At 37.5% G+C, this 14,636-nt stretch overlaps 1 long non-coding RNA gene and 1 pseudogene across 2 annotated transcripts in view; both read left to right on the forward strand.

Moving 5' to 3' along the window:
* Window positions 1-11,542, forward strand: part of LOC143669608 (pleckstrin homology domain-containing family A member 3 pseudogene) — a 32,618-nt pseudogene extending 21,076 nt beyond the window's left edge.
* A 1,586-nt stretch (window positions 11,543-13,128) lies between these two features.
* Window positions 13,129-14,636, forward strand: part of LOC143669735 (uncharacterized) — an 84,529-nt gene continuing 83,021 nt past the window's right edge. For both annotated transcript variants that reach the window (XR_013169023.1, XR_013169022.1), the window contains exon 1: window positions 13,129-13,734. This is a non-coding gene — a long non-coding RNA (uncharacterized LOC143669735). The remainder of the gene's footprint in view (window positions 13,735-14,636) is intronic.

A 14,636-nucleotide genomic window follows, 5' to 3' on the forward strand; every position in this document is an offset into this window, starting at 1 on the left:
TCAGGGCCAGTCAGGGGACAAGCCAGCTGGATCCCACTATAAGTGCAGATGGCTAGAACACTGGAAATACAAATGTCCTCAGTGACACTGAACAAGTTGAACCTTGCCTAAGGTGCAGAAATGCTGAGCATGGGCAAGAGAGGGCATTGAGTCTTGAAGAACATTCAAAGCACTCCTGAAAACCTGGATTACCACTCCTAAGCAAAGCTTATGAGGTATCAGGATCATCAGCACTCCCTCAAAAAAAACGTTAATTTTGATAAAACCCACATGACTTACAATGTGGCAAATAAGAAAATTGATTTCTTAATTGACACTGGATTCACTTGATCTATTTTGACCTGCCACTCACACCCTTAGTCCCAGTGAACATGTCCCATAGTAGGGGTAAATGGAAAACCTAAAGTCAGGACCTTCGTTCAACTCCTCTGTCAGATTGGTAGTATACTTTTAAATCACCAGTCCTCTGTAGTACCTGAGTGCCCTACCCCACTTGTGGAAAATGACTTACTACAGGCATTGGGCTCATGAATCCAATTAATAGGCTGCTCATCTCCCCCAGGTCCTGAGGACATTGCACAGGAATCTGTAACTGTGAGTCTGGCTCTAGCCAGAGCTAGAAATCCAAAAAGCACATCCTTCCTGAATTAGTTAGTCAAGTTAATTCAGAAAGATGGGAAATGGAAATATCCAGAAAGGTCATTCATGTCTTCCCAATTATAATCAATTATAGACAGGAAAAAAATTCTTCAAATAGAGGCAATACCTCCTTAAAACAAAAGATATAATGAGTACCCAACCCCTTATCCAGAAGATCCCCAAAACTGGCCTCCTTGTCCTTTATCAGTCTCCCTGTAATATCTCCTTCCTGCCTGTAATGAAGTCAAATGGGATGTATTGGTTGTTGTGGTATCTTAGAGCTGTGAACAGCTTTGAAATTTCCCTTCACCCTAAAGTTCCCAAACCATATACCCATTTTAATAAAATCCCTAGCTCTATACTGTGGTACTCAGTCCTCAATTTAAAAGATGCCTTCATCTGTTTATGCCTACACCCAAACTCCTAAAGATTTTGTTTGCTTTTGAATGGCATGGGCCAGAGAATACTACTCCAACCTTGTTTACATGGAGAATTTTACCTCAAGGTTTTAGAGATGGCCTTCATATTTTTGGAAATGCCTTAGCACAGGACTTATCCCTCTTTCATTTAGAATCTAGCACACTGCTTCTGCAAGAACATGATTTGTAGTTCCACTCAAAAAGCATCCTTATGGGATACCATTATCACATTTAATTTTTTAGCTGAACAATGGTATTGGGTTTCCTATGCTTAAATTGCCTTATGAAAGGTTTTTAATATCAGGTTTTCTTTACCCCAAGGGAATATTCTGTCAACCAAGAAAGTCCAGGACATGTCCTCAATGCCTCCCCTGGGACAAAGATGCAACTAAAAACACTTCTGGGAATGGTAGAGTACTTCAAAATATGAATGTATCTCATTTAGAGAAATAGAACAACTTCTATGTGAAGCCTCTGGGGTTCTAAATAGTCCTAGAATTATTCTAGGAGGCCACTCCCCTTATGATGTGAAAGTAACAATAAAGAACAGCATAGATAAATGTAATAGACTAAAGTGATGCAGTTTCTCATTTGTCCTGAGAATATTGCACAGGTACGTTTGCTAGGATTAGCCCCTGGGGCATGGAGCTGTATATTAGAGAGGCTTGTATGAATAGAATTAAAGGTAAAAGAGAGAGTGATGGCACTTCTAGATGTGCCTTGCATGCAGAAATCTGAACTCATAGCTCTTACCCATAGACTAACCCTAGCAGCTGGAGGGAGAGTTAGCCTCTACATTGACTCTAAATATGTCTTTTGAGTGTTGCATGCCCACTCCAATAGCTGGAAAGAGAGGGTTCTGCTCACTAATGATAAATTCCCTGTCCAGCATAAACAAGAAATTCTCTATTTGCTGGAAGCTGCATTGCTTCCTCAGGATGTTGCAGTATTTCATTGTCATGGACATCAGAAATCTGACTCTGTCTGTTAAGTTACTGGGTCAATGGATAAAAATTGAAAGAGGAAGGTTAAATGTAGTTAAGATGTCAGTTCCACCCAAATTCATCTAGAGATTTAGTATAATACCAACCAAAATTACAGGAACCTACTTTGAAGACAAGGAAAACTGAGCCATCAAATTCATTTGGAAGAGAAAGTGATATCAAATACCTAAAAATATCCCAGAAAAAAAGAACAAAGTGGGAGGACTAATGCTTCTGATTTTAAAGCTTAATACAAAGCCATGGTGGTCAAAACAATTTGGTATTGGTACAAAGATAGAAGTATTGACCAATGGAATTGAATGGAGAATGCAGAAATAGAGCACCAAATTTATGGTCAATTGATCTTTAACAAGACCCCCAAATTCACTGAACTGGGACGGAATAGTCTTTTCAATAAATGGCCATGGGAGAGCAGGATATCACAGCTGTAAGAATGAAAGAGGGCCCCTACCTCATACCCTTCACAAAAATTAACTCAAAATGTATCAAAGACATCAATAAAAAAGCCAATATAATAAAACTCCTAGAAGAAAATATAGGAAAATGTCTCGAGAACTAGTAATAGGTAGTTTTCTAAACTTTATATCCAAAGCAAGAAATGAAAGAAAAAAATAGAGAAATGGGAGCTCCTCAAAACCAAATGGTTCTGCATCTCAAAGTACTTTGTCAAAATGGTAAAAATGAAGCCAACTGAATGGCACAAAATATTTGGAAATCATTTATTGGATAAAGGTTTGATATCCTGTATATATTAAAGAAATCATACCCTCAACAATGAAAGAACAAACAATCCAATTATAAAATAGGCTAAAGTTATGAATAGATACTTTTAAAGAGAATAAATAGGTGGCTAAAAGCACATGAAGTGAAAATGATATATCACTTCATACCTATAAGAGTAGTTGCTATTAAACGAACATGAAACTTCAAATATTGGAGAGAATATGGAGAAATTGCAACACTCATGGACTGCTTGTCAGAAAATATAATGGTACAGCTGCTATGGAAGACAGTTTGGTGATTCCTTAGAAAATGAAATGTCAAGTTGCTCTATGACCTGGCAGGACTCAGTATATACCCAGAAGAGCTGAAAGCAGTGACACAAACAAACTTTTGCACACCAATGTTCATAGCAACATTTTTCACAATTGCCCAAAGATGGAAACAATCCATGTTCCAATCAGAAGACCAGTGGATAAACAAAATGAGGTATAGGCATAAGATGAGATATGTACATAAGAAAAAATGAAGTCCTGAAGTATATGACCACATGGATGAACTTTGAGTATATAATGCAAAATGAAATAAACTGATAGAGACTCTGATTTATGATCTTGGTAAAGGTAAACTCAGAGGCTTATAATATAGAATTTAGGGGACCTATGGAAAGAATCTAAAGATGGGAAATGGATATCTAATGACATTGAACTTAAATGTAAATGAACTGAGAGAAGTGAAGATAGTTCATTAGTAGATTTATAAGTAATATTGACATTTTGAAGGTGAACGTGATTGAAAGGTGTTGTATAGAGCCATGTATTTCACTGATCAACAATACAAATATAAGTAAGTTCTTGCATGAAGTACTTCAAAGTTATGAATCTCGTAAAAAGAGAAAACAATAGAGGTATATAGGGGAAAACTACTGTGTAAACAATGGTCTATATTTAAAAGGAAGACATCAGAGTACCGCAGCTATACCAGGGATAAATAATTGGGGGAAGCACAAGAGTTAAGGGGAGGCTTGGATTTTCTATTTGGTAAGGGTGCATGTATCTGTTATTTTTTTCCTTTGGAGCAATGAAAATTGTCTAAAAATGATAATGTTGATTGTATAATGAAGTGAGAATAATGTGAGACATGGATTTTTGCCTTTGAACAATCCATGATGTCCAGTGGATGAAGATATCTGAAGGGCACATTGAGTGTGAAGCAGAAAGGTGAACTGTGGTGTATACATATAATAGAATACTATGTGGCTACAGAAATTAACAAAATTATGAGATATGCAATGAGGTGAATGAAATTTGGGGACATAATATGGTAAAATAAGTCAGAAAGAGAAGAACAAATATCGTATGTTCTCTTTTAGAAAATACCTATATAAACATTGGAGCCCAGGTTGTGAGCTCTTATAGCAGACACATTTAATCCAGATCTTTGATATTATCTCTAGATTTTTAGATGTTTTCCTACATATGTATAACCTACTATCTCCCTGGAACTTTTGCTACCTGTGTGATATCTGAGACTCAGAATTGGCATTCTGTAACTCTGAAGTCAGCATTGCTACATGCAAGGATCATTAAAGATATAGAAAAGAAGATCAGCCTTCAATTAGAGATAAGAACAAAGCCAACAGCATCAATTCTAAGGTAAATCAGAATACAGGGATATGCTGACTCTCTATATTTTAGAACGTCATCTACAATATGAAACCAAAGGAAGAGATGCTTATTTTTTCCAAAGTTTACATTTTCTGTAGCACTTTATCTAATTTAACCTGTCTGGATAACTCATTCACACAGCCCAGACACATGGAGCCCAGAACAGTAATGTGAGCTTGTAATTCTTTATAGCTTAAGGTAATACCTGGATAGACCCCAGACTTCAATTGGGCAATTAATTAGAGAGTATTGGCAAAGCCCCTTGAGAGACAGGAGAAAAAATATGGAACTTTAAACCTTTTACACAAGAGAAGATGCTGATACAGTCTCAAATATTAGGGAATTCCAAGTCAATAGGCCAAGCCCTTGATTTGGAGATTTGCTTTGTGAAACTTATTTTTGTACTTGAGAAGCTAAGCCTACCTATAATTATGCCTAAGAGTTACTTCCAGTAAGTCACTTTTGTTGCTCAGATGTGGCCTCTCTATCTAAGCCCAACTCTGCAGATAAAATAATTACCCTACACCCCGATGTGGGAGATGATATACAGGGGAGAAATTCTCACTGGCAATGTGGGACATGACTGCCAGGGATGAGCCTGGCCTTGTCACTATGAGATTGACAATTCTTCCTGACCAAAAGTGGAAAGGAAATGTAACAAAATAAGATAGCAGGGGGTGCAAGGGTAGTAGAGTGTTGGAATTCTCACCTGCCATGCAAAAGACTTGGGTTCAATTTCCAGCCCATGCACTCTTCCTAAAAACAAAAATTTTTAAAAATGGTTCTGCAATAACTGGATAATCACATGGAAAAAGAATGAGATGAGACTCCAACCATATAGCATGTAAAAGAAAAAGAAAAAAAAGTAGCAAAGCCTAAGAGAGATCAGACAGTGTCTAACGGCTGTTCAGGAGGCTACTGTGGTGCATTCATGCTTTATCTAGATATTCCTAATTACTAGGATTTGTCAAACATCTACCAAAACCATTTCTGTTAACACTAAATAACAGCTAGGTTCTAGCTGAGATTCTACAAAACTTTCATATACTAAGATAGCTTCCCAGAAACATATAACCTCTACATAAGTTCCTAGGCCAGATAAATTCCCAAATTCAGAGGTGTCAGCCTCTCTAAGAACATCAACTATTAACATCCCTCTATCCCATATTCGTGACACAGCTTTTCAACATGAAAAAGTTAGAATGGGCTGAGTCCAAATGCTCCTAAAGATAGGGATATGGACCAAAGGAAAGGAAGACTTATAACACAGAAGATAGTATTTAACAAATGAGTCTGACTGCTGAATACTTACATTGATATTTCTTTTAGTATCCACCTTCCTGGAGTAGCTAGAAGAAAAATCCTGAAATTGTTTAACAGTAACCCAAACCAAACTCTGAAATCTGTCCTATAATTTGTTGTTACAATGCACTTCAAAATTTATTGCTTTTTTGTATATATGTAATATTTCACAATAAAAATATTTTAAAACATCAGGAATTGGGGTACTTGAAGATGTAGATTAATAAAAATTATCTATTTTGGGTATCAGAAAGAAAGACTGAAGAGAAATGAGCAAAGCTTCAGAAACCAGTGAGAGAACATCAAGTATACTAACAAATGTGTAATGGTAATTCTAAAAGCAGTGAAGGACTGGGTGAGAAGTAATGACTGAATGCCGCAACCAGCATGGCTCAATGTTGGGACTGAAGGGAGGTAATGAGGAATTGAGAAAGAAACATAAGAGACAAAGCTATAGTTAAAGCTGGTGCCAGGTGGGACTTTGAGCTCAGATGGAGACTCAAAGACTCCAAGAAGTTCATGCTGTTTATTTTATAAGGCTGTGAGATAAAGAAAGTAAAGAATGTAACTTAAGAATGGGGAAGGAGGAAGCACAGCTGAACCATCTGCTTCCTTCTGGTGGATGAGTCAAAATTTACACATGCTTTCCAAGACCTCCTTCTGCCTCAGACTCAAGCAGCTTTGCAACACTTTAGTCTTTTCAGGACATTGGATGATGATTCCCACAGAGACAGCTTTGCTATTATCTCTGCAGCAAACATGTAACTTCTGTCTCATCCATGCCTGACAACTGAATACTTCCCAAATTTGATTAAAAACATTAATCTGCAAAAATTTAATCTCAACAAAGCCCAAGTAGGATAAATATAAAAATATAACATAGTCAAACTGCGGAAATCAAAGAAGAAGAGAAAATTTGGAAAACAGCAAGAGAATATGACTCATCATATAAAGGAAACACCAAAATATCTTACTTAGTGTTGCATGATCCTTAGAGGGAAGATCATGCTTATGTGCCAAGGAGAACACACAGAAATAGGATGAGTGAAATCACAGCAGCTGGAGCAAGATTGCTGCAGAAGCAGCAGGATAAGGGATGCAGGACACATCCATTGCAATGGTGCACTGCAATTTTCATGAACTAGCTTCTTGTCCATCAGTAAGTCGGATCCCTAAATCGTAATGTTTAGGATTGATTCAGAAATTTAGTAGAGACCACTTCTTACATGTTTTTGTTTTCCCTGCTATAATTCATAAAAGTATATCCCTGCTAAATAATCAAAATGCACTATTGTTTACAGGAAATAAAAAAAGAAGTTAACTTCAGCCCTTCAAAATGTTGTCTGAATCTTGAACTGCAGCCTTGCCTCCCTCTGATTCCACTGCAGCTGCCCTCTCCAGCCAGGCTTCTGTGTTCACTTGCCCATGAACTCCATTTCTCATCCCTCTGCTTCTGCTCTGCTCCAACCCTGTCATGTTATTATCCTCCCCTTTACATTTAGTGAGGCTGTGAGTAAAATGCAAATCTATCATGGCCTACTAGTCTCCATGAGAAATTTCTGTCTGTTTCCCCTTTTGCGCATCCAACCCTCTTTCCCACACTCAGTTCTGTTCCTTGATAAGGAAAGTCCTTGTTTCTGCCACATAGTGTGATTCTTGCCTGGAGTGCCCTCTCCTTAGCACTTTGCATGACTTACTCCTCATCTTTCAAGTCTCTGTCTGAAGGTCACCTCATAACTGAGATAAAGTAAATCTATATAAAGTAGATCCTCACCAGCTTATTTGTGATCATAGAAGTCTTTTAACTACTTCAAAGCATTGAGAATAATCTGTATTTATTTTATCCAGCTAGTTAATTGGCCTCTCTTCCCCCCCAAGTTTTCTGAGGGTTGGAATCTAATCTGTCTTGACTTCATTTTCCTTACAGAGTCTAGTATAGTGTTTGAAAAGTACTTTGCAAATATACTTTAAATTCCTTTGGAAGGATGACTGAATGAATCCATTAGTAAAAGAACAGCTCCTCCATCATCTCATGAGACTTCTTAAATCCCAAGTATATAATGAATTGTAATAGTATTATATGTAATAGCCTACACTGTGCCATTTATTATAGAAATTAATTCACTTAATAAGGCCTAGCATCTATCTCCCCTAATTCATACACTATTTATTTTCTAGATTACTTACTGTGTATTTAATCATTAGGTAGCCTCTTCTTTTTTCCCCTTTTGGGAAAATGTATGTAACATCAATTTTTCATTTCACCCTAAGTGCTCATTTAGTGGAATTGCTTGGTTTTTTTTTGTTTGTTTATTTGTTTGGTTTTTTTTTTTTTTTTCATGGACAGGCACCAGAAATTGAACCCGGGTCTCCAGCATGGCAGGTAAGAACTCTGCCTGTTGAACCACCATGGCTCGACCTTTCTTTTCTTTCTTTCTTTTTTTAATTGATTGATTTTATAATATCTTTTTAACATCATCACCTTGCATTAGCAACCATTTTTAATCACCCAGATCAAAAATTCTTTACCCATTCAAGACTATGTAGTTTGCAGGTGGACTAACAGGAGCAAAAGTATGACCTGAGAATAGTGACATCATAAAGATAGTGGGGTAAGGCATGCCAGGAAATTTTCCACTTAGAAACAACTAAAGAAAAGGATATATTCCACTCTCTTGGAAGTCTGGAAGATGAGACCAGAGGCTCAAAAATGTAGAATTGAAGAAAAAAACTTACAAATAAAGAATGCAGGATATCTGTGACTCATACCTGCCAATCCAGATCCTTACCCAAACATGGTCCTATGCAGTGCAAGAGTCATACCATGACAGCATTCTGGCTTGGCCACCTCCTGCCAAGTTTGCTAACTCTAAGCAGAGTCACTTTAAGCAGTGACTTGAAACCCATACATATTCATGCATGGGGATCTTAAGTGTAGTCCAAGAAGTTGAAAAGTTAGCACATAAAGTGTGGCTTCCATGAAATAGAAAATAAGAATGACCCATGACAGAATTGTTTGCAAGTAGTGTACAATCCCCTCCTGGTCTCTAATTGCTGGTTCACCTAAAGAAAAGTATGGGCATTTTTTATCACTGACCCTCAGGTCTCCTTGAAGCAGGATACCCTAACACTGAAGTTACTTGAGGCAGAAAGTCCACATTTCATAAAAGGGTAAATTGAGCCTCTACAAGGCAGGGTGGACAGTAAGCTGAGTATAGAAGAACAGTTGAGCAAATCATAGTTGCTAGAAGGAATATTTGCGTAAAACAAACCAGAACAGACTGGTACTCCCAAAGGAGGGGCAGTGGAAGGAAAATTCCAGGACATGAAACAGTCACACACAATAAGGTAATTTTAAAACATTAGGCACATGTCCAAGGCAAAAGAAAGGTGCAAAGGACTTAAGAAAATTGTTAATCATGGGCTGCTCTAAATGCACAGTACAAGCTGGATCAAGCTTTACATAAGAGTTTTAACACATAACCAGCAAATCTATTATAAAACTCTAGGCAAGAGGGAGAAACTGATTTCCAGATAGCACATGAAAATAATTTAAAAATTACATCAGCAGAAATTCACAAGCTATAGAAAACAAAACAAGAATATATTGCTATTCAAGGGAAGACTCTTAAGAGGAAACACAGACATTAGAAATACTAATTAGAATTTCAAGCAAATCTCCTAAATCAATTCAAGTTGCCAAAAGAAAATATAATAGATGTAAACTAATTGTAGATATAGAGCTAAAGATATTAAGAAGACAATGTGGTAAAAAAAAAAAAAGAAGAATTTAAAAGCCTGGAAAGGAATATAAAATAACATATAGTCATTCTCTGTCTTCCTCAAATGCTGTGATGAATGTATTATAGATGGCACTAAGCAAAAAGAGGCTTCATTCATGTTCTTCATGCTATAAGATCAAGGCTTTCATCATGGTGAACAAATTCTTGGATTGTATTAATTTGTTGTATTATGAGGATCTGGAGGGCAGGACAATCAAAATCATAGAAGGACAGATAGAGAAACAAGAATTGTAAAGCATGATCAGAGACTATGTGACATGTAGGACGACATGAACCATACCAACCTATGTATTAAGGAAGCACTAGAAAGAAAATAGAAAGAAAAAGGGATGGGGAAAAAAATGATGAAATAATGGCTGAAATTTTACCATATTACAAAAAACATAAATATAGGTGTCCAAGAATGCAATGTATTCCATACAGAATAAACCCTATTAGAGCTACTCCAAGATGCATACCAATTGAAATATCAAATGCTAAATATAAAGTGAATTCTGAAAACAGTAAGATAAAAGTGATTTATCACATACAAGGGAAACTCAATAAGACTAAGTGCCAATTTTTCATCAGAGAGCAAAGAGGGGAAAACACTGTGAAAAATAAAATAAAACAAACAAACACTAGTCATTCAAAACTTTCTTGTTCAGCAAAACTATCTTCAAAAAATGAAGGTGTGATGGGAAGGCAATGCTGGCTCAGTGGCAGAGTTCTTCCCTGTTGTGCAAGAGACCTGAGTTCAATTCCTGGTGCCTGTCCATGCAAAAAAGAAAAAGAAAATGAGGGTGTGAAGCAAGAAGTTGGATTTAGGAGTGAGAACACAGAAGCTGTAGACTGGCTTTGGCCATATTGCTGTCATTGCTGCTGCCACTGTGGGTTGCTGTGAGATGCCTCAGCCTGCAGTACACAACCCCAGACCTCTGCAGGGTACCCCACTGAGTTGGCCACTAAGGATTGCCACAACCCAGTGGCTTGCATGGGATAAGGGAATCTTGATGCTGGCCTGGGTGCCTGGAGAGGGACTCAGGTGGGCCTGAAGGGCTGCCCTATATTCTGAGACTTCCCCATCACTGGGGCAGAATGGGTATCAGGAGGATACTGGCAGTGCTGGGCTTTGAAGTATGGAGAAGTTTCTGCACTAGTAGCCAACTATTTCACAGGTTGGCAACCTTATTGGTTTGTTTTAAATAATGGAATTCAGTCCTACATGATTCACAGGATGATACTTGCAAAGGGAACAAAGGAAGTATAAAGATGGCAATTTGTGAAATTAAAGCCTATACAGCAAACAAGGCAAGAATGGAATTAATCATTCCAGGAGAGCAGCATTCCTACATGAAAGCAGTGAATGCAGCTGAAAGGCAGGTGGCTGGTTGCTCTGGGGAGCTTCAAAGCATGTTTGACTGATAGTAAGACTAAAAAAGAAAAAGAAATTAGTGAAACCAATAAATCTCTGAAAACTGAAATGTCTGAACTCCACTTCTACTGTGTCCTCATAATAAAACAAGTTCATACAACTCAAGAATTTGTTCACCATGATGAAAACCATCCATCTTCCAGCATGGAGAACATGAATGAAGCCCCTTATTTGCTTAGTGCCATCTATAATACATTCATCACAGCACTTGAGGAAGTCAGCGAATGCCACATTTCAACCTGAGATGTTTCAGCTGCCACATTCTGATCCCTTAGTTTCTTCTGTGTTACTTTCTCCTGTCAGCCACATGGTTCTTATAGTTCAGAGAGGAGGGGGCACTCTATAAAAGGACCAGAATCTACACATCACCTAGTCTCCCAGTGACACTGAAGAACCTACTCAGATGCAGGCTCTTGTAATGATAGTTTCCTTGAAGACCCAGATATATCTGTCCACTGTTCAAGAAATATACATAATGGAAATTTGGCATCTGTAAGCATTTCTGAAGAAAGTAGATTAATGGTCAAAAAAGAAATCTAAGTCAGAAGTACCTCTTCCAGCCTTCTCTTCCTAAGGAAACTGAAGTATACAACTTCCTGTAAGTTATTGCTATGTAAAAGCTGCTAAAATTGAACTATTTTCATAGGTAGCTTTTCCCTTTATTTGGGATTTCTCTGCACTTTGTAGACTATTGTAAATGAAACAATCCACAAACTCTTAAAGTGTATTTTATCTTTATGTAGTTTATTTGCAAGAGTTTTATCCTTATAACTTCACAGTGTGAATGTGTATCTTTCTTTTATTTTCTTTTTTAAAGATGTAACATTTTTACTCCATAAGGACAAATATAGTTTTATAAAAATAAAATATTTTTGTATAAATCCATGAATCTCTTTCCTGTTACTTAGAAGTTGTCTTAAAAAACAGGAATTTACTTTGTCATGGTTTGAATGCTAGAAGTCTTGCTTGCTCATGGAATCTGTAGCACTTGGTGCTGGCTTGCTCCAATCCTTGAAATTCCTTGGTTTACTTTTCTGTCTCACTTCACCTGGTGATGTCCTGTCCTTTCTCTTTTAGGTCCCAAGTGGCTTATTGCTTCTCCTTGTCATCTTCTCTGACCATGGCTTTAAATTCTTCTCTTTACAAGTTCTCCAGTAATTCAGACTAATGTCTAGCCTACTACATTTGGCCACAACTCCACTAAAAATAACATCTTTAAAGGAGCTATTTAAAATTGATTTACACCTAAAGGGACCCAGATTAAAATTAAGAACCTACCTAAATTGGGGTATATAATTCAATCTACCACAGTACTCCAGCTTATTTTAGTGTCTGGTAATTTTAGATCATGGAGGTGAAGGAGGTGAGTGTGTTAGTTGTGATGACAAACTGCAGATTATGAGCTCTAAATGTCTCTATCACCTTTCAGTGGTTTTATGTCTTGCTTGTTACTCTCAGATCCCTTGATGGAAAGTCCTTTAGGAATAGAAAGTGGGTTCAGTTTCTCAAAGTGAAACTTGCTTTGCAATTACAGTTAAATAAATTATTTTTCACATCCTGGGGGCTGAATTTATGTATGATAGAAGGAGGAAAAATGAGTAATTTACAATAGTGAAATCCACAGACCTCTGAGTTATAGTGCCTTATTCCTTGCATTTTTAGTACTTAAGGGTAAAAATAACCAACATGAATTTTTTGCTACATGTTGGAAAACAAAGAAATGGTTGTTGAGCTTGTTTCCATCACCATAGGAGTCATAGCTTCCATGGAGCTCAGTTTTGAAAGGGTGAAGCCTAAGGCATTGGAGGTGGGTCACAATAAACCCTAGAGCTCAAGCAGCCCACTACTGGTCTTCTGTGTACCTTGTTGTTCTCTCCACCCTGGGCTGAGAACATTAGATTGAGAGCTGCCCTGCTTCCAGTTGGCAGTGTTATCCTAGAGAAGCCACCCTGCCTGAGGCCCAGGAAAGTCATAATGTCTTCACATTGAAAATGGATGAAGAGTCAGTGGGATAGATAAAGGGAAGACTCTGGGTGGGCAGGGCCTCTGTTGAGGGAGTAAAACTAGGGAGTCACATCAGATGGTGACCAGCATGATGTCACAGGTGTCCCATTATGACATTCAGATACTTAGCTGGGGACTGACAGGGAGGGTGGGGGATAAATGTCAGAGGCACAGGTCCTGATATGAACAGTAGAATCTGAGCATAGACTGGAGGCTTCCCCTCCACTAATGTCATTTGTCTCTACTTCCAAATAACATCAGTACTGAACCTGCTGAGGAGGTTGCTCTGGCCTCCCATTCACCTTTGTCTCAGGGGAACAGAATCAGGACTCTTGCTTCCCACCCACATTGACCTTCTTTACCCTTGGAACATCTAAAGCAAAGTGAGAAACCCCAAGCCAAACACCTTCAGGGCCAGGAAGGATATTTTAACCATCTACATGTCATAGAGCAGTGACAACAGAATGAACAACATAAGGAGTTCAGTGATACTCATAAGTAATATAGAAATCACAGAAAGCTTTGGGACCTTTGAATGACAAGAGAAAATGAGGATGTGAAAGGCAGAATTGTGCAGTAGAACCTGTGTACAGAATCCTCAGAAGGATAGATGGCAGATATCTCTGAGACCAATTATTTAATAGTGTCAGCAAAGCTTCTGACTTTTTCAACCCAAATTGAGAATGGAGGGATCATGCAAGCAGAATCTGATAAACACATGGGGAAGCTGGACACATGATCACTGCATGTGGCACAATCCTGGTAAGAAAATGTAGGTAAAACCTTACTTAGAACAAAACTCAGAGCCCTAATGGGAATCATCATCAGTGGTTCTTATTCTGCTGACAAAAACAGAGACAAAGCTATATTCAACATTCATAGCCTCATTTAGTGCATTTCCCTCCCCTCCAAAGCAGACAAAGGAACATGTGAGTCCATAATAATGATATATTCTTAGGATATTAACCAACATAATGTTTGTTTCATGTGGTATTAACAGTTACCCTCACAATGCATACTCAAGGGATGCTACATCTATCACGTGGTCATGCCCATGCTCCTTGTGGTCTGTGCCTCCCTGTTCTCTGTGTAAGGATGGCCTCAAGAAACTGGGAATTGGAGGGACAGTAAACTCTGAAGGCAGGAGTTTTCTGGCATGCCTCAAAAGAATCTGGAAGTTCAGAGTCATCTGTTATTTCATTTTTCTAATTTAGCAAACTTCCTTCTGCATTGTCTGATGATCCAAACAGAATCAGCTACCCTGATCTTTTATAAACTTTCACACAGAAAGAATAGTTGGTTTAATGAGATTTTTCCCCAAAAATTTAATTATGAAAATTTTTTTAAAATAATGGAAAGATGAACTAAGAATATATTTAACATCTTATCCCCATAACATTAGTATATCAATATTATTGGAAGGCAAATTCTTTGTCACATATCTTCCCATCTGTTCAAAATCATCTGTCAATCTATCATATTTTCATCCACTTCAAAGAAAGTTGCAACTTTCTTTGTAGTGGATAAAATATTTCAGAATTATTTATTTATTTTATTTATTTCTTTAATAATTCAAAATGCATATTATTAGAGCTTTATATCATTAAGACTTACTAATTTTACTTAAAATTTACATATAAGGAAATGCACATATGTTAAATGTT

The sequence above is a fragment of the Tamandua tetradactyla genome, chromosome 26 (genome assembly GCF_023851605.1).
Source record: "Tamandua tetradactyla isolate mTamTet1 chromosome 26, mTamTet1.pri, whole genome shotgun sequence".
Lineage (NCBI taxonomy): Eukaryota > Metazoa > Chordata > Mammalia > Pilosa > Myrmecophagidae > Tamandua > Tamandua tetradactyla.